The sequence below is a fragment of the Vicia villosa genome, unplaced genomic scaffold (genome assembly GCF_029867415.1).
Source record: "Vicia villosa cultivar HV-30 ecotype Madison, WI unplaced genomic scaffold, Vvil1.0 ctg.002913F_1_1, whole genome shotgun sequence".
Classification (NCBI taxonomy): Eukaryota; Viridiplantae; Streptophyta; class Magnoliopsida; order Fabales; family Fabaceae; genus Vicia; species Vicia villosa.
In genome coordinates this window covers 122,879-148,574 of record NW_026706065.1, presented here as the reverse complement: position 1 = coordinate 148,574, position 25,696 = coordinate 122,879, and the positions used below count along the sequence as shown (strand labels likewise).

Genomic DNA, 25,696 nt, shown 5'->3' with positions numbered 1-25,696 from the left:
CCAAAATTGACTTCAATGTCTTTTTATTGGTACTTAAATAAGTACCAAGGAAAATCTGCTGATGCACTAATAGCTGAGTGCTTTTGACAAGCATATGCCTTCCGATCAGAAAGTTTCCTGGTTGGTGGCCGACTTGCCTTGTGCAGTTGATGCGAGTTATTCTAATATTCGCCAAAACAACGATGTATCAAACTTGTCGCAAGTGCTACTACTAACCTTGTAGCTTAGAACCCATGTCAGTAGCTAAACACCTCGCAGTCCTAGCCGCTTGATCCAACGACATATCAACCAAAGGATGAAAATATATATGATCCACCACTCCAAGTCTAGGATGAGTTCCACTATGAAGCTCAAAATCAAGAGTATCAAATGCAACCTTCACCATAGCCAACACAACATTTGTCAAATGACATGACTCTGCATTACCCATTAGGTTTGGGTATAATTAATATTTATTAGCATAACCAACATCTTCCTTCTGATCCTATATTTTTTAAATGTACATACCTCATTCATTAGCCAAAATCTTCCCTTGTAATAAAAAATTTACAGAAGAAATCATGAAAACAAATTGTGACAGTGCCTCAGGCAGAACATAAACCAATTCCTGATATGAGATGATCAACTTTTTCAAGACACCCAACATATCAGTACCATATCACCAATATCACCATTATATCAGCACCATATCAGTATCAACCAAGTTAAAAATTCTAAAGCATCTAGGAAAAGGCAATAATGGAAGTTTGTTCCAACTAACCATCAACAGAAATATAAATAGAGGGAAGTCCAAACTTTTTACAATTGAAACTTGGTTGAGAGTCATCACAGCAGTCTTGGGCAAGTCATAAGAGGAATAAGAGCTTTGACCATGGATCTGGCTCGAGTATGCAACACGAAGCAAATTTACTGGTAGATTATTGACCTGACCAAAAAAATATAAACAGGAATCAGATCAGTGGCAGTATGCAGTAAACTTTCTAAACAATTCACTATAAGTTTATTTTCATCCATCTATTTGCTTTGTCAAATCTATGAGAACTAATGAAGTACTTATGGGAGGATATCTTTTGGGTCTAATAGGTTTCAGTTCCCTATACCTTTCCAGGGCAGCATTTTTTGCAAACTATTTCAAGTAAGAAATCTAGAACAGTATCATAACAACAAATGCTAAAAATCATCGAAAATAAAAGCATTGCAAAAAAGTTTACAAATTTGTAATAGAATTACAATGCATACCTTATGATGAAGGATAGCTTTCCCACGAGGTTTATTGGTATAGTCACATGAATCTAAACCAAAAAGTAAAGTATCACCCGCGTTAACTAAAACTCTGAACATAATCCCAAGGCATACAAAGACTTGTTCTTTAGATGACCCCCAAAGGTTTTCAACCAAATGGAAACTGCGTTGGTTTTTCCTCACTGTTCTTACCAGAGGAAATTGAACTGACTCGGTAAAAATACAACCCTGCAAAATTCTCAAACTTGAATATCAGCCAATATAAACTCAATGAATTGGTAAGCAGAATAAAAGCGGAATGAGAAGTACCCATTAACGGAAAGGATGGGATTGATATAAAAATTAAAACATTGTAAATGGATGAATCGTGCATCTTCTTCATTTTTTGAAATACCCTCCATTGAAGATGAGCTTGAGTGGGTTAAAACAGACTTTGAAAGGCCCATCATTCTCAACCGGCTCTCCATTATAAAGATAAAATGTCTCATGCTCCTTGACAACTTCAATCCAATCTTTGAAGTCTCGGTTCCGAGTGGTCTCATGAATTTTATCACCCTGTGAAATGCATTAACAAACAAATGTTCATAAACAACCAAAAAAAATGTTCAACCACCTTCTATTAAAGTGTTCATATATCCATTAAAATGTTTGAAAGTTAGAAAAAATGATACCTTTCCATCCTGAATAACCATTTCAATGTGTTGTTGGCCATTTTTCTCAATAACAACCCACAAATCAACAACCCTAATAAGCATTTTCCAAACTTGGTGTTAGAAAGAACAGGCGAAGAGCATGGTGGAAGATTCAAACCTGAAAAACGAAGACGTTAGAACAGTCTTTGGCAATTGAGCTTTGCAGTCGCTATGTCTTCTTGTGAAAACAATGGAGCCTTGAAGCACAAAAACTGAGATGAGGTGTGTTGCTTGCAAACGTTTATGCTTTGTATTGGAGGGAACCGAAAGTGAATGAAAAGTACTCAGAAAGTACAAAAGAAAATTGAAATGACCAATGAAAAGAGAACAACTGGCATGGAGTAATCAGAAAATTCAAAATCTGAAGTGACCTTTACAAAGGAGTGGAGTATCAATATTTTGGGAGGGAAACAACATTTGCACTATAATCCAAATGTTAGTACATAACTTTTTGGAATAGACCAATGAGAAGAATACAATTGGCATAGTTGAATATTTCTTTTGTTAATTACTTAGATAGCCTTTTTGTAGTGTAAATTTTTTTGGATGGAAGGGTATAATAGGAAGTTTGGGCAACATTATAGTATTGGGTAGATAGTAGATGCTTCTACACAAGCAGGATGTAAAATTTCTTTTTCAAATCTAAGACTAAAAGAAAAATGAAGCTATTAACAGTCTATATAGAGTGAGTGTGATTGTTGGGGTTCAGCTTCTTTTTTGAGTCTTCAAGCCCTTTTATAGCCAATGAAATAATATAACCGTTGGAGGGAACATTCTGAATCTTGCAGAATGTTGGCGGCTTGCATGTAGTGGGAGACAAGATAGTACGCATCGTTCATCCTTTTTCTTGGAATGGGGCGAAACATTCGCCTGTACCTTATACTCTGTACTACAATATAACGTTAACTTTTTCTTCTTGAACTTCAGAGGCTCACAACATGAGTTGGAAGAAAAAGAATGATCTTTGAATTCTTCAGAACTTCAAGTCTTTAGAGTCTTCAGAACCGCGTCTTCAGAGTCTTCTGCACTTGGTCTTCAAATTCTTTTGTCTTCAGAAACTTGAGTCTTCAAAATTTCAAGTCTTTAGATTCTTCAGAACCACGTCTTCAGAGTCTTTCAGCACTTGGTCTTCAGAAATTCTATGAGAGTGATTACTTCCGATGCTTCTGCTTCTGAAGTTGTTGCTACTGTTCAATAAAACCTTATAGCGCAGAAATATAACCTGATGGCTTCTAATGTATTAGCCACACCTTCTCATCAGAATCAAACATGTTTATTAAGTACTCAACAATAACAAATGTTAGTATAACAAAATTGTTCATACACATTGTTATCATCAAAACTCATAGACATATTGTAGAACCAAATCTTGTTCTAACATGATTTGTGTTTCCTATTCAACCCTCCAACCGATATATTTCTTTAGCTATATAAGGAAGACTTGGAAGAATTTCAAATCAACTAATCAGTTATACAAAATTACACCAAAGAGTTGCACAAACTCTGTTAAGATATTCTTTTTATAGTTTTGTATTTTTAGCAAGAAGCTTTTCTTCATATATTGCTTTCAACACTTTATGTTTCTGTACTTAAACAGTGTGTAATATGCATATTAGATGCATATCTGAATACACATCTTTGTAATCAACGGTTGTTGATAGGTTCCTTGAAAAATAAGGTGTGCTCAAAATTCTCAAGAAGACTTTTGCTGGAGGTCATTGTGGTTTGGCAATAAGGATCGAATGAACTTGTTGGGGTTGTCAACAAGGTTGATCTAACTTAGTGTGGTTGTCTACAGTTTGACATTAAGGATCAACTGAACTTGTTGTGGTTGTTAACAAGGTTGGTCGAACTTAGTGCGGTTGTTTGTGGCTTGACAGTAAGGATCAGATGACTTGTTAGACTTGTCAACAAGGTTGATCAGACTTATTGTGGTTGACTGTAATTTGTTTGGTTATAGTAGATTAAGTCCTTGTTGTTAAGGCAAAATCACCTTGGCGAGTGGACTGGAGTAACTTTGTTAACTGTGAACCAGGATAAAAATATTTGTGTTCATTATTTCTATTCACTTGTTAGCTTTGTGTTTGTGTTTCAAAACGATTATATTTGGTGCAACCCAACTCAAACCTCCCATTACTTGTGTTTTATGCACCTTCACTTATCTCTCTAAGAGCTCATACTCTTATAGTGAGTAGATCTAACTCTATTATCTTCATCATAAATCTTGCACGTGCTGACAAACATTGAGAAATGGTGAGTCTCCTTATATCTAATAACCAAGGCACAAACAAATTTAAAATTTCACACTGTCATACCCCAATTTTTGACCCTAAGATCATACATTGATTGCATTTTAATCATCAATCAAGAGCAGCATTATGAAGCTCTATTCTTGATATTGTGATTATCTCTTAGGGGAATCATCAAGCACTTCTAGATTTTAATTTGTTTTATACTAACCAAAATCCAAAAATATGTATTTTGTCTTTTTTGTTTATATTTTACAGGTAAAAGATCGGGAAAAAGTCAAAACAGTGCAAGAAAACAAATTTTTGAAAATTTCACTATGGAAATCGATTGACCCATATGGGAAATCGATTTCCCTAGACGAAATTTGAAAAAAAGAGGGAATCATGACATCATTTTGGCACCAAACACTTTTTCCTTGATTATTCTTTACCATTTACCAATATTCCACCTCACCACAAATTCATTTCTTTCATTAAACCCACTTTAACCCCATTTTACCAAATTAAACACAAATTAATTACCAAATTGCCCACACCTCTCTCTCCAATTCTATAAATAGAGGCCTTCACCTCTTCATTTTACAAGCTTTGAGAGCCAAAGAAATTCTTGCATTTTCACTTCTCATCCTTTCCAAAACCCTCACCCAAAGTTCATCTTCATAGAATTAGTAAGATTCACCTTGAATCTTGCTAGTTTTGAACTAAACCTTCTTCCTTTCACTCTTTTCTTTGCTTGTTCATCTCCAATTTTGAAGGATCTACTCATTTGGTGCTTGTTCTTGAAGCTACTCCAACATTTTGTTCAAGAAGTGGTAAAATTCTAAACTCTAAGATGTAGATCTTTGTTGCTTATGTTCAATACATCTTTGATGCTACATTGGTCCTATTTGATGGTGAATTGATGGAAAATTCGTGTACATTGATGTATGGGATCATGAGGTGTTGTTCTTTTGCCTAAACAAGGTTTTATGCTTCATAATGCTGATAGGTTTGAAATGACCAAATCCATAATATTAGATGAATGATATTAATGATAGTGTGAGTTAATTTACTTTATGCATGTTTATTCTTCTTCTCCTTTTTTTTCTTTTGATCGATGAAAGTCTTAATACCTTGAGAATTCTTATAAATTCTTGGTAAAGACGAGATCGCTACCTATTTTCTTTTCGTGCGGTATTGCTTTCGGAGAGTGATCTATATATCGCTTCTCTCGCATGCATTAGCACATAAAGTTTTAACCGGCCTCGTTGTAGGGTGATTTCTACATAAATCACTTGGCGATCTGCTTAACATAGCGCAATATTTCGTGTCCCGAAGCAAAAAAGATCAAACATGGAAGAGAATTGTATGCGGTTGATTTAAGACTTATAGAGGTTTATCGTGTAGTCGCTATGATTTTATCAAGCTTCTGATAAATGTCCATTGAATTTAAATCCGAGAACATCCTTCACTCACCATCGATCTTCATTACTAACTTTAATAACATACTTGACAAGTTTCAAGATGGTTATCTTTAACATCTAACAATTGACTTTAATTTCCGCATTTTATTATATTACTCTTTATATTTTTCGCTTTATTGCTTTATTTTATCATTTCATCATGTTTATGTTTCCGCCATTTTCTCTTTGTCCATTTAGACGTTTATATTCTGCCATTTTCTCTTTGTCCATTTGGACGTTTTGTTTATGTTTCCGCTATTTTCTTTTTGTCCACTTGGACCATACTTTACTTTTGAGCTAAAACATTAATAAACAACAAAAATCTAAAAAACACATAAGGCCCTATGGACTATTAGTTACTATCCCGAGCATTTTGGAGACTTGGACTTTTGGACTTAGTACCTCTGGACCCTATTATTGTGTTGTTACTCGGTGGTTATTCTGTCTGTTTGGCATTATTTAATATTAACGGGAATATAAAGTTTATGATCAAAATATTAAATATTAACGGAAATATTAAGTTACTGATCAAAATATTGAACATTAATGGGAACATGAAGTTACTGATCATCAAAATATTGAATATCAACGGAAGAAGTTACTGATCAAAATATTGAATATTAACGGTAACATGAAGTTGTTAGAACAAGATTTGTTCTGATCAATTATCTTAGTTTTGATGATAACAATAATATGAATTTTGCTTAAGATAATATGGTACTCTAATCCAATGCAATTTCCTTTTCAGGAAATATATAAAGAGTATGCATAATTCAGCGCTCAGAAGCTTTGTCTCAAGGGTTCAGCATGCAACATCAGAACATGGTCTGGCAAGACATCAGAAGATGGTCGAAGCAGAATCAGAACATGGGTCCATGGAAGCATCATAAGAACATGAGATCAGAAGCACTGAAGTTCTGATGGTATCACGCTCAGAAGCACTTCAAGGTCAGAAGATCAGAAGATGCTATGCACCAAGCTGTTTGACTCTGATGATATTCAAACGTTGTATTCACAAACATCAGATCAGAAGGAAGTACAAGTGGCAAGCTACGCTGACTGACAAAAGGAACGTTAAAAGCTATAATAGGCAACGTCAGTAGACACAGCGTGAACAAGGCTCGAGGTAGTTGACAAAAGCGTATAACATTAAATGCGATGCTGTACGGAACACGCAAAGCATTAAATGCACTCAACGGTCATCTTCTCCAACGCCTATAAATATGAAGTTCTGATGAGAAGCAAGGTTAACGATCCTGAACAAAACAACTCAAATTAACTTGCTGAAACTCTGTTCTACTCAAAGCTCAGAATCTTCATCTTCATCAAAGCTCACTACATTGCTGTTGTAATATATTAGTGAGATTAAGCTTAAACGTTAAGAGAAATATCACAGTTTGTGATTATAGCTTTTAAGAAGCAATTGTAATACTCTTAGAATTGATTACATTAAGTTGTAAGGAACTAGAGTGATCGTGTGGATCAGTATACTCTAGGAAGTCTTAGAGGTTATCTAAGCAGGTTGTAACTAGAGTGATCGTGTGGATCAGAAGACTCTAGAAAAGTCTTAGAGGGTATCTAAGCAGTTGTTCCTGGAGTGATCAGTGTGTGATCAGAAGACTCTGGAAGACTTAGTTGCTGACTAAGTGGAGAACCATTGTAATCCGTGCGATTAGTGGATTAAATCCTCAGTTGAGGTAAATCATCTCTGCGGGGGTGGACTGGAGTAGTTTAGTTAACGAACCAGGATAAAAATAACTGTGCAATTTATTTTTATCTGTCTAGTTTTTAAAGCTACACTTATTCAAACCCCCCCCCCTTTCTAAGTGTTTTTCTATCCTTCAATTGGCATCAGAGCGCCGGTTCTAAGGTGCAAGCACTTAACCGTGTTTAGAAAAGATTCAGGAAGAGAAAAACGCTTCAGTAAAAGATGGCTGATGAAACTGCAAAGTCTACACCTGCATCTACATCTGGCTCTGCTGAGCAACACAACGGTAACAATGGTTATACTAGACCGCCGGTATTTGATGGTGAAAACTTTGAATACTGGAAAGATAAACTAGAAAGTTACTTTCTTGGTCTAGATGGTGATCTATGGGATCTTCTTATGGATGGTTACAAACATCCAGTAAATGCCAGTGGCGTAAAGCTGACAAGGCAAGAAATGAATGATGATCAGAAGAAGCTTTTCAGGAATCATCATAAATGCAGAACTGTTTTGCTGAATGCTATCTCTCATGCTGAGTATGAGAAGATATCTAACAGGGAAACGGCCTATGACATATATGAGTCCTTGAAAATGACTCATGAAGGAAACGCTCAAGTCAAGGAGACTAAAGCTCTCGCTTTAATCCAGAAGTATGAAGCCTTCAAGATGGAGGATGATGAAGACATTGAAAAGATGTTTTCAAGATTTCAAACTCTTACTGCTGGATTGAGAGTTCTTGACAAGGGATACACCAAGGCTGATCACGTAAAGAAGATCATCAGAAGCTTACCCAGAAGATGGGGTCCTATGGTGACTACATTCAAGATTGCAAAGAATCTGAATGAAGTTTCTCTGGAAGAGCTTATCAGTGCCTTGAGAAGCCATGAAATAGAGCTGGACGCAAATGAGCCTCAAAAGAAAGGTAAGTCTATTGCATTAAAATCCAATATCAAGAAATGCACTAACGCTTTTCAGGCTAGAGAAGAAGATCCTGAAGAATCAGAATCTGAAGAAGAAGATGAACTGTCCTTGATCTCCAGAAGGCTAAATCAACTCTGGAAGACCAAGCAAAGGAAGTTCAGAGGTGTCAGAAGTTCAAAGAAATTTGAACGTGGAGAATCTTCTGATGACAGAAGATTTGACAAGAAGAAGGTCATGTGCTATGAATGCAATGAGCCTGGACACTTCAAGAATGAATGTCCAAAACTTCAGAAGGAAAATCCCAAGAAGAAGTTTCATAAGAAGAAAGGTCTTATGGCAACCTGGGATGAGTCAGAAGATGATTCAGACTCTGAAGATGAGCAGGCTAACTGTGCGCTGATGGCGACAGAAGATGACGAATCAGAATCTACATCAGAATCAGATTCTGAAGAGGTACTTTCTGAACTTACTAGAGATGAGTTAGTTTCCGGTATAACTGAACTTCTGGAATTCAAATCTCAGATTAGTCTCAAATACAAAGAGCTGAAAAAGCTATTTGAATTTGAAACAAAGAAGTTTGAGTTGGAGAATTCTGAATTAAAAGAAAAACTTTTAAAATTATCCAATAATGTTGGATCTCCTTCTGATTCAGAAAAATCCACTCCTAGTCTAAACCATATTCTGAAAGAATATGATTTAAGTTTCAGGAAGTTCTTATCTAGAAGTATTGGCAGAAGTCAGCTAGCTTCTATGATATATGCTGTGTCTGGAAACAAAAGAGTTGGCATTGGTTTTGAGGGTGAAACCCCATACAAACTTGAACCTGTTGATGAAATGAAATTCACATACAAGCCATTGTATGATCAGTTCAAGTATGGCCACTCCCATGATATTAGGCACACTTCACATGCTCAAAGTTTTCACATAACACACGCCAAAAAGCATGTGACACAACCTAGGAAATATCATGAAACTCACATTAAAAATTATCATGCTGTTCCTCCTATTGCTTACAATGTTAAACCCAAGTTCAATCAGAACTTGAGAAAATCTAACAAGAAAGGACCCAAGAAGATGTGGGTACCAAAGAAAAAGACTATTTCTTTTGCAGATTCTCTTGGCGACAAAGAAGATAAAAGTCAACATGTCATGTCACCTGGACTCAAGTTGGTCTCAACACTTGAAGGGAAGAAGGACTGTCTTCCAAGTTCTGGTACTTAAATCTGTGGAAGAATCTATATTCGTAGGAGATCAGAAAAGAAAGTTTATTAGTCTTGGAACCATCTGTTTTGTTTGTTTCTAAGGCATTGATGTTTCGTTCTTGATTATTCTGAACGCTCAAAAGGCTACAGAGTATACAATATTGAAACATTGATTGTGGACGAATCAATAAATATCTGGTTTGATGATAAACTTGTTTCTGTTGAAACAAAGCAGCTTAAGAATGTCTGCAGATACAGTTTTGTCTTATCACAAGCTGCAGAACAAAGAAGTGAATCTCCAGAAGCTGTGTATATCAGAAGTAATGGATCAGAAGATCATTCAGTTTGATATTAGCACATATCAGAAGAAGTGTTTCCAGAAGAGAAACTTGATCAATTCAGAAGCAGTGATCGGAATCAGAAGGCGTAAAGCCTATTGAATATTTCACACCTGTCATCCATTATCTGATGATGAACACGTGTCTCTACGGTCAGTACGAAGCGTGCAGTTGAAAAGACGCTGACCTAGGTAACTGTATTAAATCATTTCATTTACCATGCTATCTCTCCTAATGTCATTTCTCATTTAATGCAAAATAATTTAAATTATTTTCAAATCTTTTAAATAGCCCGCTTCAACTTCATTCTTTTCTCCGTCTCTCTATTTTGTTGTACATTTTTTTTTCGCTGCATCTGTTTTTCTTTTTCAAACCCTAGTCTTTGTTCTAATCTTACGACATAATCATCATGAACTCTTCCTCTTGTTCATCTTCCTCAAAAGAAAGACTTACTTCTTCACAAATCCTTCTACGAAATTATGAATATGCTCCTTTGAAAACTTGCTTGATACCCACGAAGGACTTGGAGGTTTTATGTGAAACTGCTGTGGACTTAAACAATCTTAAAGCGAATGGCTTTAAGTGTGATGCAAGAATCCTTGAGCAAGGATGGTCCAAGTACCTTAATAGATTGGTTGGTCCAATTTATCCTGATCTTGTGAAGGATTTCTGGGTACATGCAACGGTTACCCCAACGGCCATCATTTCATTCGTGCTAGGGCATGAAGTGGTTATCTCTGAAAAACTGATCAGGAAGCTATACAATCTGAATGATGAAGAAGGTTGGTCTGGTTTTCGACATGCATCTGTTGATTGGTCGATAGTTGAAAAACAAATCTCTCAGTCTTCTGGGATTGACTCGAATAACACAGGCACCTTGAGGCCATTTTATAGAGTATGGGCTGAGATTATTCTGGGTTCTCTTCACCACAGAAAAAGGATGCTCTCCTCTTCTTACATCAGTCCAGATCACAAGCACACTCTTTTCTGCATTGGCAAAAAGACTGAGATCAACATTTCTCACATTCTGTTTGAGAATCTGAAAACTTCAATCCTTGAGTCAAGAGAAGAGGAAAGGGCGAAGTACCCTCATCTTTCAAGAACGACTATTCCGTTTGGAAGAATGATTTCAGACATTCTTACTGAAAGCAAAGTGCTGGACTCCATCAGAAAACTCAATGCATCCCATTTGCTTGGAGTAGTTCAAGGTCCCATTTTTAATGGTGTGGATTTGTTCAGATTAGAACTCATTAAAAATGTACCTTCTGTGTGCCCAAGCTTTCCTGACATTCTCTCAAGAAGAGTTGTTGTTGAAGGTTTTGCCTCCCTGTTTCAAGAAGAACTGCATCAGGTTGTCAAGTCTTACCTGGAAGATTGTGTTAGGAAGCAATCAGATATTGATCCTGCTTGGATCCGTGGCAGAGTACTTCCGTCCAAGGCTGACCTTTTGAAGAAGGATCAGAAGGAACAAAAGGCTAGGATTAAAAGAAAAGCCCGAGAAGATGAGGCTAAGAAGGCCAAGAAGTTGAGAGTCACCTTTGATCCTGACAAGGTGGACTCTGAAGAACGAAGGGAGAAAAGGATTAGAGATTCCTTTCGCAGAACCAGATCTTCTTCTTCTGTACAAATCTCCAGACAGGTTTTTACTCCACCTCCTTCTGTCCCTAAACCATCTTTCCAATCACCTCCATCTGAACCAAAAATAAACTTCACCTTACCAAATCCTTCTCCATCATCCTTCTCCTCTCCCATTCTAAACCCCACACCTTTGAGTATTCTTCCCCCAACTCCTTCTGATAAATCTTTCTCACCAATTCCCTTTACAAATACTCCATCCTCGTCTCAATCTATCATTTCTGATATTCCATCCTCATCAATCATTCTTTCAGATATCCCTTCTTCCTCATCCACCGCACCTCCACCTTCTATATCCCATCCCTTACCTACCAGAAAATCCAAACCTTACTGTCTTCTCTACCCTGACTACAAATTCACCTTCAATCCGCCTGAACCTGAACCCTATACCTACCTGGAACTTTTTAGACATGAGGTGATTAGCAGTCTAGACCTTCTGAAGGATGCATTTCTAAATGGTCTGGATGATGTTTCTACAAGAAATCTCTGGAGAAGATTTCGCAAGGATTTTCAAGTAGAAGCAATGGGAGTACAGAAAAGACTAGTGGCTGCTGCCCCTGGTTACCCTGGTTACCTTCTGGAGGATGATAATGGTAAATACTACCATCCTCTCAGAAATTGTGTTGCTGCTGAGGAGAAGCCCTTTGTGGATGAATTGGAAGTAGCAAGACTGGCTGCTGAAATGGAAGCAAATCCATGCAGGGATATCGTTATCTTTATTCCTGATTATCCTGTTCTGCTCGGAGACTTCAAGACTCTCTTTGACTATCTGAGGGAAAACCCTTCTGAGAAAGATCCAAGCTTGGTCATTCCAGAAGTTATTGACCCACCAGAAGTTGAAGGTCCTTCTGCTCCCAGGAATCTAGCTGCCATTCTTCAGGCACTTGAGAATGGAGACTCAGAAATTCCTGCTGCAGAATATGGAGATGCTTCTATGCAAGAAGCAGATGCTGAAGATCATGTTGCTGAATCAGATCCTGTTGAGGAAATCCCTGCAAATGATCTATCCATGGAAGCTACAGATCAAGTTGCTATTCCCGTGGTTGAAAGCGGTGAAGCTTCTTCTGATGAATCTTCTCGTCTTGCAAGGACTCTGGAAGAAATTCAGAGGAGACAGGATGAGCAAAGTTCACTCAATGATGAGTATAGAGCTTTCATGGTGAGGCAAGAAGGACACAACAATGAGGTTCAAGAGATGCTGGCCAAGATCTTGTCAAGGCTAGGGCCATCTTAGATTGAGTCTGTGTTGTTTCTTTCTTTTCGTTGCATCTGTCTTTGTGCATCTGATCTTACTTATCCTCATGTACTTCTGTACCTGCTGTTTGAACTTCAATGAAATCATCTTCTTCCTCTGTGTGTTTCGTTTTGTTTGTCTCTGAATTTTTTTTGCTTTTTTGATGATATGACAAAAAGGGGGAGAAAGATAAATGATAAATGATTTGATTTAGTCAGTTGCTATTTACTAACAAGAACTGCAAGTTCTATATGGTTTAAGTGTTTTGCAGGCATCTTCAAAGCAAACACAAGAAGCAAAACCATAAGAAGTGTTATTCTGTAAAAAGAATAAACTCATGGAAACTGAAGCAAGCTGAGTGCTATCAAGCTTCAGAAATCAGAAGCAAGAAAGAAGAATGAATCAGAAGCACAGATAATAGAATTTGATCCATATTTGTCTATTTGCTCTGACAAAATTCTATTTGCTCTGATAACATTATTTTAGCCTATATGGCTCTGATACATATCATGTGTTCTAATATACATTTTATGTTCTGACTCGTTCATGCTGACTTTTGTCGTTTAGTTTTTTGTTCTGTAACATTTCAGGATGTAGAGATGCTCTGATGATGCTCTGGTACATTCAACAATGTTCTGATACAAATCTAGCATGAAGTGATGTTGGTAGAAATTCAAAGCTCTGAAGCTATCCGAGGGAAGCAGAAATCAGAAGCTGTGAATGTTCTAAAGATCCAGAAAACTCAAGTTCTGAAGCTGTCCTAAATGGAAGCAGAAATCAGAAGCTGTGAATGTTCTGAAGATCAAAGAAATTCAAGTTCTGAAGCTGTCCTAAATGGAAGCAGAAATCAGAAGCTGTGAATGTTCTGAAGATCAAAGAAATTCAAGTTCTGAAGCTGTCCTAGATGGAAGCAGGAATCAGAAGCTGTGAGTGTTCTAGGGATCTAAAGAAATTCTAGTTCTGAAGCTGTCCAATGGAAGCAGAAGTCAGAAGCTATGAATTCTCTAAAGACAGAAGCTTATGTGATCGTCTCTACCGAAATAATCAGGGAAGTCTTTTATTAAAGTTCTTCGAGTATTTATTTCAGGGGGAGATTATTTATCTCAGGGGGAGATTGTTAATCTCAGGGGGAGACATATTCATATGCTTATGCTATAGCTGTGTAATTTGTCTTTTGCCGTCTGCTCTTTCTGATCGCAAATTCATATCATTTATATATGTTTTTGTCATCATCAAAAAGGGGGAGATTGTTAGAACAAGATTTGTTCTGATCAATTATCTTAGTTTTGATGATAAAAATAATATGAATTTTGCTTAAGATAATATGGTACTCTAATCCAATGCAATTTCCTTTTCAGGAAATATATAAAGAGTATGCATAATTCAGCACTCAGAAGCTTTGTCTCAAGGGTTCAGCATGCAACATCAGAACATGGTCTGGCAAGACATCAGAAGATGGTCGAAGCAGAATCAGAACATGGGTCTATGGAAGCATCAGAAGAACATGAGATCAGAAGCACTGAAGTTCTGATGGTATCACGCTCAGAAGCACTTCAAGGTCAGAAGATCAGAAGATGCTATGCACCAAGCTGTTTGACTCTGATGATATTCAAACGTTGTATTCACAAACATCAGATCAGAAGGAAGTACAAGTGGCAAGCTACGCTGACTGACAAAAGGAACGTTAAAAGCTATAATAGGCAACGTCAGTAGACACAGCGTGAACAAGGCTCGAGGTAGTTGACAAAAGCGTATAACATTAAATGCGATGCTGTACGGAACACGCAAAGCATTAAATGCACTCAACGGTCATCTTCTCCAACGCCTATAAATATGAAGTTCTGATGAGAAGCAAGGTTAACGATCCTGAACAAAACAACTCAAATTAACTTGCTGAAACTCTGTTCTACTCAAAGCTCAGAATCTTCATCTTCATCAAAGCTCACTACATTGCTGTTGTAATATATTAGTGAGATTAAGCTTAAACGTTAAGAGAAATATCACAGTTTGTGATTATAGCTTTTAAGAAGCAATTGTAATACTCTTAGAATTGATTACATTAAGTTGTAAGGAACTAGAGTGATCGTGTGGATCAGTATACTCTAGGAAGTCTTAGAGGTTATCTAAGCAGGTTGTAACTAGAGTGATCGTGTGGATCAGAAGACTCTAGAAAAGTCTTAGAGGGTATCTAAGCAGTTGTTCCTGGAGTGATCAGTGTGTGATCAGAAGACTCTGGAAGACTTAGTTGCTGACTAAGTGGAGAACCATTGTAATCCGTGCGATTAGTGGATTAAATCCTCAGTTGAGGTAAATCATCTCTGCGGGGGTGGACTGGAGTAGTTTAGTTAACAACGAACCAGGATAAAAATAACTGTGCAATTTATTTTTATCTGTCTAGTTTTTAAAGCTACACTTATTCAAACCCCCCCCCCCCTTTCTAAGTGTTTTTCTATCCTTCAGAAGTTACTGATCAAAATATTACATGTTAACAGAAATATTAAGTTACTTATCAAAATATTGACATTAACGGCAACTTGAAGTTACTGATCAAATTATTGAATATTAACGGAAATATGAAATTACTGATCCAAATATTAAATATTAATATAACAACTTATATATTGGAAGAATTATAGACATTGACTTATTATCTTTTTTAAAAATATTTCATTTAATTACTACTATATTTATATTATTGATTTAAATATTTTTATATATTTAAAGAATTATAAACACCGATTTATTATATCTTTTAAAAAAATATCATTTTATTTTTATTATATTTTTGGAACAAATGACCATATCAATTTTCCTTCATATCTTCATATTTATTTTTTCATAAATATTTTATTTAACTATCCTATTTAATTTTCTATGTAAAATAAATCATTTAAAACAAATGAGCGTACCACATGGTACCCGTGCGAATGCACAGGTATCCCGTTAATATTCAAAATATTGAATATTAACGGAAGGCTGAATTATTGATTAAAATATTGAATATTAACGGGAGCACGAAGTTGCTGATCAAAATTTTGAATATTATCGGAAACATTAAGTTATTGATCTAAATTTTTAATATTAACGAGAACAAATTTTGAATATTAACGGGAACACGAAATTACTAATCAAAATAAAAAATATTAACGGGAACACAAAGTTATTGACAAAATATTGAATATTAACGGGAACACGAAGTTACTGATAATTTTTTTGAATACTAACAGAATCATTAAGTTACTGATAAATTTTTTGAATATTAGCGGGAACAAATTTGCAATATTAATAGGAACACGAAGTTATTGATCAAAATAATGAATATTAACGGAAACATGAAGTTACTGATCAAAATATTGAATATTAACACGAACAAATTTGGAATATTAACGGGAATACGAAGTTACTAATCAAAATAATGAATATTAGCGGGAACATGAAGTTACTGATCAAAATATTGAATATTAACATGAACATGAAGTTACTGAATAAAATATTGAATATTACCGAGAACATGAATTACTGATCAAAATATTGAATATTAACGGGAACATGAAATTACTGATCGAAATATTGATTATTAACGACAAAATGATATTTATTAATCAAAATATTGAATATTAACAGGAACATGAAGTTAGTGATCAAAATATGAAATATAAGCGGTAACCTAAAATTATTGATCAAAATATTAAATATTAGGGTTAATAGCCATTTACCCTCTGCCATATAGGCGAGTTTTGATTTACCCCCTTTTAAAAAAAAAGTTTTGGATTACCCCCCTATAATTTTAAAATTCTAAGTCTTTTGCCCCTAAGAGGAAAAATTACTCCCTGTAAAATATATTTTTTTGATTTATCTCCCTGGTTTTTACACGCTTAGGGGGGTGTCCAAAAATTATAAGGGGATAATCCAAAACTTTTTTTAAAGGGGGTAAATCAAAACTCGCCTATATGACAAGGGGTAAACGACTATTAACCCTAAATATTAAAGGGAATATGAAGTTATTGATCAATTGATTAAAATATTTTTTCTATTAAAATAAAATAAAATATTGAACAAAATAAGCGTTCTAGAAGCTTTGAGAAAAGCTGTTACTACAACAAAGTTTTTACACGACAATAGAACAATAAAAATAAAACTGATTGATGTGAACGATTCAAGTATTGAATATAACTGACAGAGATTAAAATTAGAAAATGAACGGTTCAAACTAACTTAAGGACAATACAAATTAAAAACGGCCTCATATGGGTATTCAAATTTCTTTCCAATTTCTATTCTTCTTCTTTTTAGTAACAACTACTGGGATATCCGTGCATTCGCACGGGTACCTGTGTGGTACAAATGCTTTTATTTTTAAATTTATAATAAAAATAATAAAAATAAAATTGTTTTACCAAAATAGTTTATACTTTTAAAAAAAAAGACATATTTTTAAATCAATAGGTTAATATCAGTATCATATGTAAAAATAACGTCGTTTAAAAAATATGCGGATCAACTATATATATTTTCCCCGTATAATGAAACATGTATCCTATCTTTACTAAATTATAATACAAATTTAATAAATAATACATATTTTTATCCTATTTTCATCAGTAATATATATTTGGGTTAAACACCATTTTACCCCCTTCCATTTGGGGTGAATCCCAAAAACAACCCTGTAAAAAAACACAGATTCCATCCCAGAAATATGAAGATTCCGTTTTGAACCTTTAGTGGATCTTGTCACTTAAAATGATGATGTGTCATTGACATGTTGGCATTTTTAACTCAAGTGATGCATATGTGGCATTTTTTAAAAAATTAATTTTGTAAAAAAAAATTTTTTAAAAAAAATAAAAAATAAAATTTGCCGTGTATAAAAATTTGCAACAGATCTACCATCACGAAACTGCTGTAAAAAACAAGCGAATCAGAAACATATAATTCAAATACATAGTAACAACTCACGTTACTTCTATCAAACCCTAATAAAAAGTTCACATCTTGAACACCATCAACAATTCTTCATTCAAACCCCTAAAATCAAAATGCATCAACTGAACCCTAAACATCAAAAAGCAAGATTTGAAAAGCACGATTATTCATTGAAACCCATAAAATCAAAATGCATAAACTGAACCATTAAAATTAAAATTCATAAGCCGAACCCATAAAATCAAAAGCATCATAAAATTTGAATACATTCAGCTAAAACAAACAAAAGAGTGTGTATTCAAAACATATAAAAATCAAAACTTTACCAACGAAATACCTCAAATACAATAGCGATTTGAGCAAAAATGAAAACTTTACCTCATGCGTCTTCACCATAAAAAATTGAGCTTACGAATATACTCTTTCTAGAGATCTTGCCATGGAGATTGAGAAAAAAAGAAGAAGAAATCGTTGTAGAGATTATACAACCGCGGTTGAGAGAGTACAAACGGTTGAGAGAAATAAAAGTTGTAGTGGAGTGAGATAAAGTTATGTGAAGAGAGAGTCAGAAGAGTGAATTTGATGACAAGACCAAAAGGGTGAGGATGCAACCAAAGAGCTACTTTTTTACATCTAGCATTGGGAAGGTCAATGAAGACAATATTTGGTTCTATTGCAACGAAACTTTTTCAAATTGAAATTTGAAATAGTGAGAATATAATAATATGTAGGCCAATGGTAACATAAACAGACTAAACCATTAGTTTGAATGTAGCCAAATTCTGAATTTAGTCATAAAAAGTAATTTTTAGACACATTTTACCCCCAAAGCAGTTAGGTGTAATTTTTTTAGCAAAGGGAAAATTAGTATTTTCCAGGTATATTTGCTTTCTTATTTGATAGATATGCATTCTTTTTTTTTTTTTTGCTAATCTCTATTCTTCTTTTCTACATTAACTTTCAATTTGGATGCTAGTTATTATAATACAAATATAATAATAAGAAAATCATAAATATCAGTTTTTTATATTTTATCATGAGCCATTTTGACTTATATATATATATATATATATATATATATATATATATATATATATATATATATATATAATGATAATAATAATAATAATAATAATAATAATAAGAAAATCATAAATATCAGTTTTTTATATTTTATCATGAGCCATTTTGACTTATATATATATAATGACAAATACTATTGAGATGTCTTTAAAAACTACGTAAGTCCCCGACAACAATATCATTTTGTTGTAGTAGTAGTAGTTTGTGAGATATTGGATCGAACTCTAGTATGGCCGAAGGATAGCTTCTTGGTTCGACAGGGTTAAGCATGAAGTCGAAGGTTGTTCACATGCTTGTGTCGAAGATGCTAGGGTTGTTAGCATGTTAAATTAGGTTTTAGTGTTTAAACCCTAATTTGTTAAGTTAGCTTGTTTATTAAGTTGACTTGTGTAATGGGCCTTGTGGAAAAAGCCCATTAGTTAGTATGTTAGGTTTTATTATAAATAGCATACTAGTCTCTCATCATTGCTAAGCTGCAAATCCTAATTTAGGGTGAGAGAGGTTATTTGTTATTCTTGTAAACTTGTAATCTTGTTTTAAGAGAAAGTGAAAGAATAGCAGTTATAACCAATTCTTGTGTTCTTATTCTCTTCCCTAATTCCCTATTATACTTTGTTATTGGTATCATTTTTCACAACAAATTGGTGCGGTGAGCGTGGAGAAGATGCCTTCAACAAAGTATGAGATTGAAAAGTTCACCGGAGTGAATGATTTCGGTCTGTGGCGCTTGAAGATGAAAGCCCTACTGGTTCAGCAGGGTTGTTTGGAAGCGTTGAAGGGAGAGGCAGCCATGAATGCAGAATTGACGGCAGCGGAGAAGACAAATATGATCGAGAAAGCACACAGCGCAATTTTGTTGAGCCTTGGTGATAAGGTTCTCCGGCAGGTATCAAAGGAGACGACGGCATCAGGGTTATGGGTGAAACTTGAAAGTTTGTATATGACCAAATCGCTGGTAAATCGACTCTACCTGAAGCAAGCTTTGTATTCATTCAAGATGATTGAAGACAAAGTATTGGCTGAGCAGTTGGATATGTTCAACAAGCTTATTCTTGATCTTGAAAATATTGATGTGAAGATCGATGATGAAGATCAAGCGCTGTTACTATTGTGTTCTTTGCCTCGATCACATGCTCACTTCAAAGAAACTCTCTTGTATGGAAGGGAGTCCCTGACGTTTGAAGAAGTTCAATCAGCCTTGTACTCTAAGGACTTGAATGAACGAAAGGAGCATAAACCTTCGACTGTTGGCGAAGGTTTGGCCGTTAAAGGAAAACTCTTACGAAAGGATGGTAAGTTCGACAAGAAGAAAGGCAAAAGCCAGTCGAAGACTTACAGTGGCGAAGCATCTGGCATTCGATGCTACCATTGTAAGAAGGACGGTCACACAAGAAAGGTGTGCCCTGAACGCTTGAAATATCATGGAGGTAAGGATAATGGCAACGCTGCCATTGTTCAAGATGATTTCGAATCATCTGATGTTCTTGTGGTTTCAAGCAGTGACTCTAAGAAGGAGTGGATTATGGATTCAGGTTGCACTTGGCACATGACCCCAAACAAAGACTTGTTCGAGGAATTATGTGATCAAGATGGTGGATCAGTATTGCTGGGAAACAACAAGGCTTGCAAGATTGCAGGTGTTGGATCTGTGAGATTCAAGCTCCATGATGAGTCAATAAGGTTGTTGACTGAAGTCAGGTATGTTCCTGATTTGAAGAGAAATCTGCTTTCTCTTGGTGAATTCGACAAGAAAGGATATGTTTTCCAAGGAGAGAAAAGTATCCTAAGAGTCATGAAGGGTTCGAAGGAAGTCTTGAGAGGCGTGAAGAAACAAGGCTTGTATACCCTTGAGGCTGAAGTTGTAAGTGGTTCGACAAATGTTGCATCCACGAAACCTTTGTCGAAAACAGAAATCTGGCACATGAGATTGGGCCATGTCAGTGAAAGAGGTCTGGTCGAATTAGGGAAACAAAATCTGCTTGGTGGAGACAAAATCGAAAAGCTGAAGTTTTGTGAACCCTGTGTACTTGGAAAATCTTGCAGAGTGAAGTTCAACAAAGGCAAACAAAGAACACATGGATCCCTTGATTACATTCATGCTGATCTTTGGGGGCCTGCAAGGTGTCCATCACATTCAGGAGCAAGGTACTTTCTATCCATAGTAGATGATTATTCCAGAAAATTATGGGTATTCATCCAGAAGACTAAGGATGAAACTTTTGAGAATTTCAAAAGTTGGAAGACTCTGGTTGAAAATCAGACTGGCAGAAAGGTCAAGAGGTTGAGAACCGACAATGGCCTTGAATTTTGCAATGAGGCATTCGACAGTTTTTGTGCTGCCTCTGGTATTGCAAGGCATAGAACTACTGCAGGTACTCCACAGCAAAATGGTTTGGCTGAAAGGTTTAATCGAACTATTTTGGAGAGAGTCAGATGCATGTTGACTAGTGCGGGGTTAACAAAGGTGTTCTGGGCTGAGGCTGTTTCGACAGCAACATATCTGATAAACAGATGTCCTTCGACAGCGTTAGATATGAAGACACCTGAAGAAGTTTGGTCGGGACATCCACCAGATCTCGACAAACTGAGAGTATTTGGCTGCGTAGCCTATGCTCACATTAGGCAAGACAAGGTCGAACCTAGAGCTCTGAAATGCATGTTCATGGGATACCCTGAAGGAGTCAAAGCTTATAGGCTATGGTGCCTAGAGCCAGGTCACAGGAGGTGTATCACCAGTCGAGATGTAGTTTTCAATGAAGCTAAAATGGCTTTTAAGAAAACTGATGATGTTGGTCGAAGTACAGAAACATCTGACGAAGAGCTGGAACAAGTAGAGATTCCTGTTGAGGTGGAGCATGTTGATGCTGAATTGCATATCCCAGATGAAGTCGAAGAAGAAGCAGAAGATGCTGAAGTTGAGGAAACTGACGATGACTACCTATTGTCGAGAGATAGGTCGAGAAGAGTCATCAAGCCACCTCAAAGACTTGGATATGCAGATCTTATAGCTTATGCCTTAATCTCTGCAAGTGAGGTTCTAGACGAAGAACCTAGAGACTATAAGGAAGTTATGAGGAGTCGAGATAAGACTGAATGGCTGAAGGCCATGGATGATGAGATAAAATCTCTTCATGATAATCATACCTGGGAACTGATCAAGAAACCTGCTGGGGCAAGGTTAGTCAGCTGTAAATGGATTTTCAAAGTTAAGGAAGGAATTGAAGGAGTGACGTCGAAAAGATACAAGGCAAGGTTAGTTGCAAGGGGTTTCACTCAGAAAGAAGGTGTCGACTTCAATGATGTGTTTTCTCCTGTTGTGAAGCATAGGTCCATTCGAATGTTGCTTGCCATGGTGGCACAGTTCGATCTTGAACTGGAACAGATGGATGTGAAGACTGCGTTCTTGTATGGTGATCTAGATGAAACGATCCTGATGAGGCAACCTGAAGGGTATGTCGAAAAGGGGAAGGAAGATTATGTGTGCAAGTTAAAGAGATCTTTGTATGGGCTGAAACAATCTCCTCGACAGTGGAATAGGAGATTCGACAAGTTCATGGCACGCATAAGTTTCATTAGAAGTCAGTTCGACCACTGCGTTTACTTCAGATTTCGACCTGGTAATTCATTTGTTATTTTGTTGCTTTATGTGGATGATATTCTCATAGCAAGCAACAATGTTGAAGATGTGATGAGGGTGAAGGCTGAACTCAATAAGGAGTTCGATATGAAGGATCTGGGAGCTGCTTCCAGGATTCTTGGAATTGACATTCGAAGAGATAGAAAGAAGTCGAAGTTATATCTATCTCAAGAGGCATATCTACGGAAGATTCTTGAAAAGTTTGGTATGTCGAATTCGAAGCCAGTTGTGACTCCAACAAACCCTCAATTCAAGCTGAGTATTGATCAGTGTCCCAGTACTGATGTCGAAAGAGCCTATATGAATAGCATCCCATATGCTAATATAGTCGGTTCTTTGATGTATGCTATGGTCTGTACTAGACCCGACATAGCATACGCAGTAAGTCTTGTAAGCAGGTACATGGCGAATCCTGGAAAGGCTCACTGGCAAGCATTGAAGTGGATTTTAAGGTACATAAATGGGTCTCTGAATAGAGTCCTAATTTATGGTGGAGCCTTGGGTGAAGATAGTAAAGCAGTAATAGAAGGATATGTCGACTCTGATTATGCAGGTTGTATGGATTCCAGAAAATCTATTTCTGGATATGTTTTCACTATGTTTGGCACTGCAATTAGTTGGAAAGCAACACTTCAGAAGGTTGTTGCTCTATCAACCACTGAAGCGGAGTATATTGCCCTAACTGAAGCTGTGAAAGAAGCATTGTGGCTTGAAGGTTTTGCGAAGGAGCTGAAACTTCAAGGTCGAGGTATCACTGTTAAATGTGATAGTCAAAGTGCAATACACCTGTCGAAGAATTCAGCCTATCATGAGCGAACTAAGCACATTGATGTGAGGCTGCATTTCGTCAGAGGAGTAATCGAGCGTGGAGAAGTCCAAGTGCTGAAGGTTTCGACTGAAGACAATGCTGCTGATATGATCACCAAGACATTGCCGAGTTGCAAGTTTTTCTACTGTATGCAGTTGATAAAGCTGCATGAAGAAAGCTAGTCTGTTCCTTGACGTTGTAGAGTTAGGTCCAAGGTGGAGATTTGTGAGATATTGGATCGAACTCTAGTATGGCCGAAGGGTAGCTTCTTGGTTCGACAGGGTTAAGCATGAAGTCGAAGGTTGTTCACATGCTTGTGTCGAAGATGCTAGGGTTGTTAGCATGTTAAATTAGGTTTTAGTGTTTAAACCCTAATTTGTTAAGTTAGCTTGTTTATTAAGTTGACTTGTGTAATGGGCCTTGTGGAAAAAGCCCATTAGTTAGTATGTTAGGTTTTATTATAAATAGCATACTAGTCTCTCATCATTGCTAAGCTGCAAATCCTAATTTAGGGTGAGAGAGGTTATTTGTTATTCTTGTAAACTTGTAATCTTGTTTTAAGAGAAAGTGAAAGAATAGCAGTTATAACCAATTCTTGTGTTCTTATTCTCTTCCCTAATTCCCTATTATACTTTGTTATTGGTATCGTTTTTCACAACATAGTTAGTAAGTGCAATTATCGTATCCACAAAGATTCGTTGTATTTTAAAGACAGATTCAACAGTTTTTATGATTCAAAGTAAGGATTTAAAAGTGTTTGGTCGCGGAAAACTAAATAACAGAAAATAAATGGAGATTTTGGTGTTAACAGTGAGAAAACTTGCTAGGGGTAGATTTGTTCATCATTATACTCATGCAATATCATTGGTCAGTAATATGCTCTTATATTCAGCTATTAATATTACTTCCTATTACTCTCATCATATCTCATTTATGACTCAACGACGTGAGATCAATTGTATTACTTAATAGGTGATGTCTCGCATTATTAAATACAACAACATTAAGTTCCAACAGTGATATAAAGATATTGATTACCAATGATCAGTATTATGTGAACCTAATCCTATGTCTAGGAATCAACATTCAATAGTTTGAGACTTGGATCAAGTAATTGCCAGCACCTTTCGTATGTTAATCCGCTCATGAAAACATATTTTAGATAGCTAATCCAAAATAAACATTAAGAATGAAGAATCTTAAAGCATAAGTAGAATTACATAAAACACCATGACCAATGAAACATGAATATATAATGACTACATCTACCCCCTACAAATAGATTTCTAGCTATGCTTACTTATCGTAGTTGTACAAGTAATCTCGAGAAGAAAAATTCATAGAGGCATCTAGAAGTGTCTCTGCGAGCAGTGTTTCCTTTTTTAATCCCTCTATCCTATTTTCTTGTTGAGACCATGGTGAAACTAATCCTTTTTTGTACTCCCTTGAATCCACCGAAAATCTCTGAGAATTAAAGTTGAACACGTTATTTATAGACTAGAGAAAGGTGGGCTTGTTAGGGGCACCGCTCATCCTCACCTAGCACGCCTACTTTCGTCTATGTTAAGAAATTCCAACTTACCCTGCAACTACCCCTAGCAACCTTAGCTCACTAGGCGTCCCACCAATCTTCTCTTAGTCCACAAACTTTTCCTTCACTATGAAGTTACTTAGCCAGGAATTCTTCTCTTGCATGTACTCACCTAGTGTACCGATGAACATGGCTTACCGATCATTGCTTGTAGAAAGTTGGTATTGGCAAGGTATTTGTGTGTTGCTTGGTGGTTTTTAAGTTTTTTTCACCTGTTTTTGATAGATATGCAAGTAGAAACTCCAAACATGTGATCTAATACATTTTAAGATAAGTCGGGGGTTTTCTGTCCGTTGCTTGTAAAATAAGTCAATAAGTGCCTATGTATTTTACATAATTTGGGCATTTATCATGTACAACAGAAGAAGGAAAGATTCACATTGAAGTTGTTATTTTCGTTTTAATTCAACATCTGGTTCCTTAAATGTATAAAACATACATTGTGTAATTATCAAAATAGTGGAAGACTATGAATTTTCAATGGACCGCCATTAGAGACTATATTAGGCGCAAAGTAAGGACGAACGCGTTGAACAAGTATAAACTCTGATACAATCTTATCTTTCCCTTTCTCTTTTTAATTTTCTGTATAGTTTCATGTGTTTACGTTTTTATCGCTTTCTTAGAAATAACATGTTTTAAGGTTTAAATTTGTTCATAAGGATTTGTTATGTAAAGTTTAGGTCTAGTAGTGATCTAGTCATTTGGATATTCTCTCTGAAGATTATAATTTTGTAAAGTTTTATTGTTAGATTGATCATTCAATTAATCAAATTCAATTTTATCCTTGTGCGAAAATTGAATTATGATAATTGTTGTACCTCATATTTAAGCAACTTCATCTTTATAATTTATTGTGATTTATGATAAGTTGTGTTAATTTTGATATTCATTCAATTGTACCCTTTATAAAATCTTTGCTATATTTCACTTTTGTTTGTTATTTGTGCATTTGGTTGTAAAAATTTGATTTTCGAAGAAAATGTTT

The 25,696-nt window shown here is 35.8% G+C and overlaps 1 long non-coding RNA gene across 1 annotated transcript; it reads right to left on the bottom strand.

Annotated features, from left to right (window-relative positions):
- Positions 1–237: 237 nt before the first annotated feature.
- Positions 238–1,785, bottom strand: LOC131640053 (uncharacterized). Its single transcript, XR_009295132.1, has 3 exons — positions 1,552–1,785; positions 1,240–1,470; positions 238–925 (listed from the first exon to the last, which is right to left on the bottom strand). It is a non-coding gene; the product is annotated as an uncharacterized LOC131640053 (long non-coding RNA).
- Between the last annotated feature and the right edge of the window lie 23,911 nt (positions 1,786–25,696).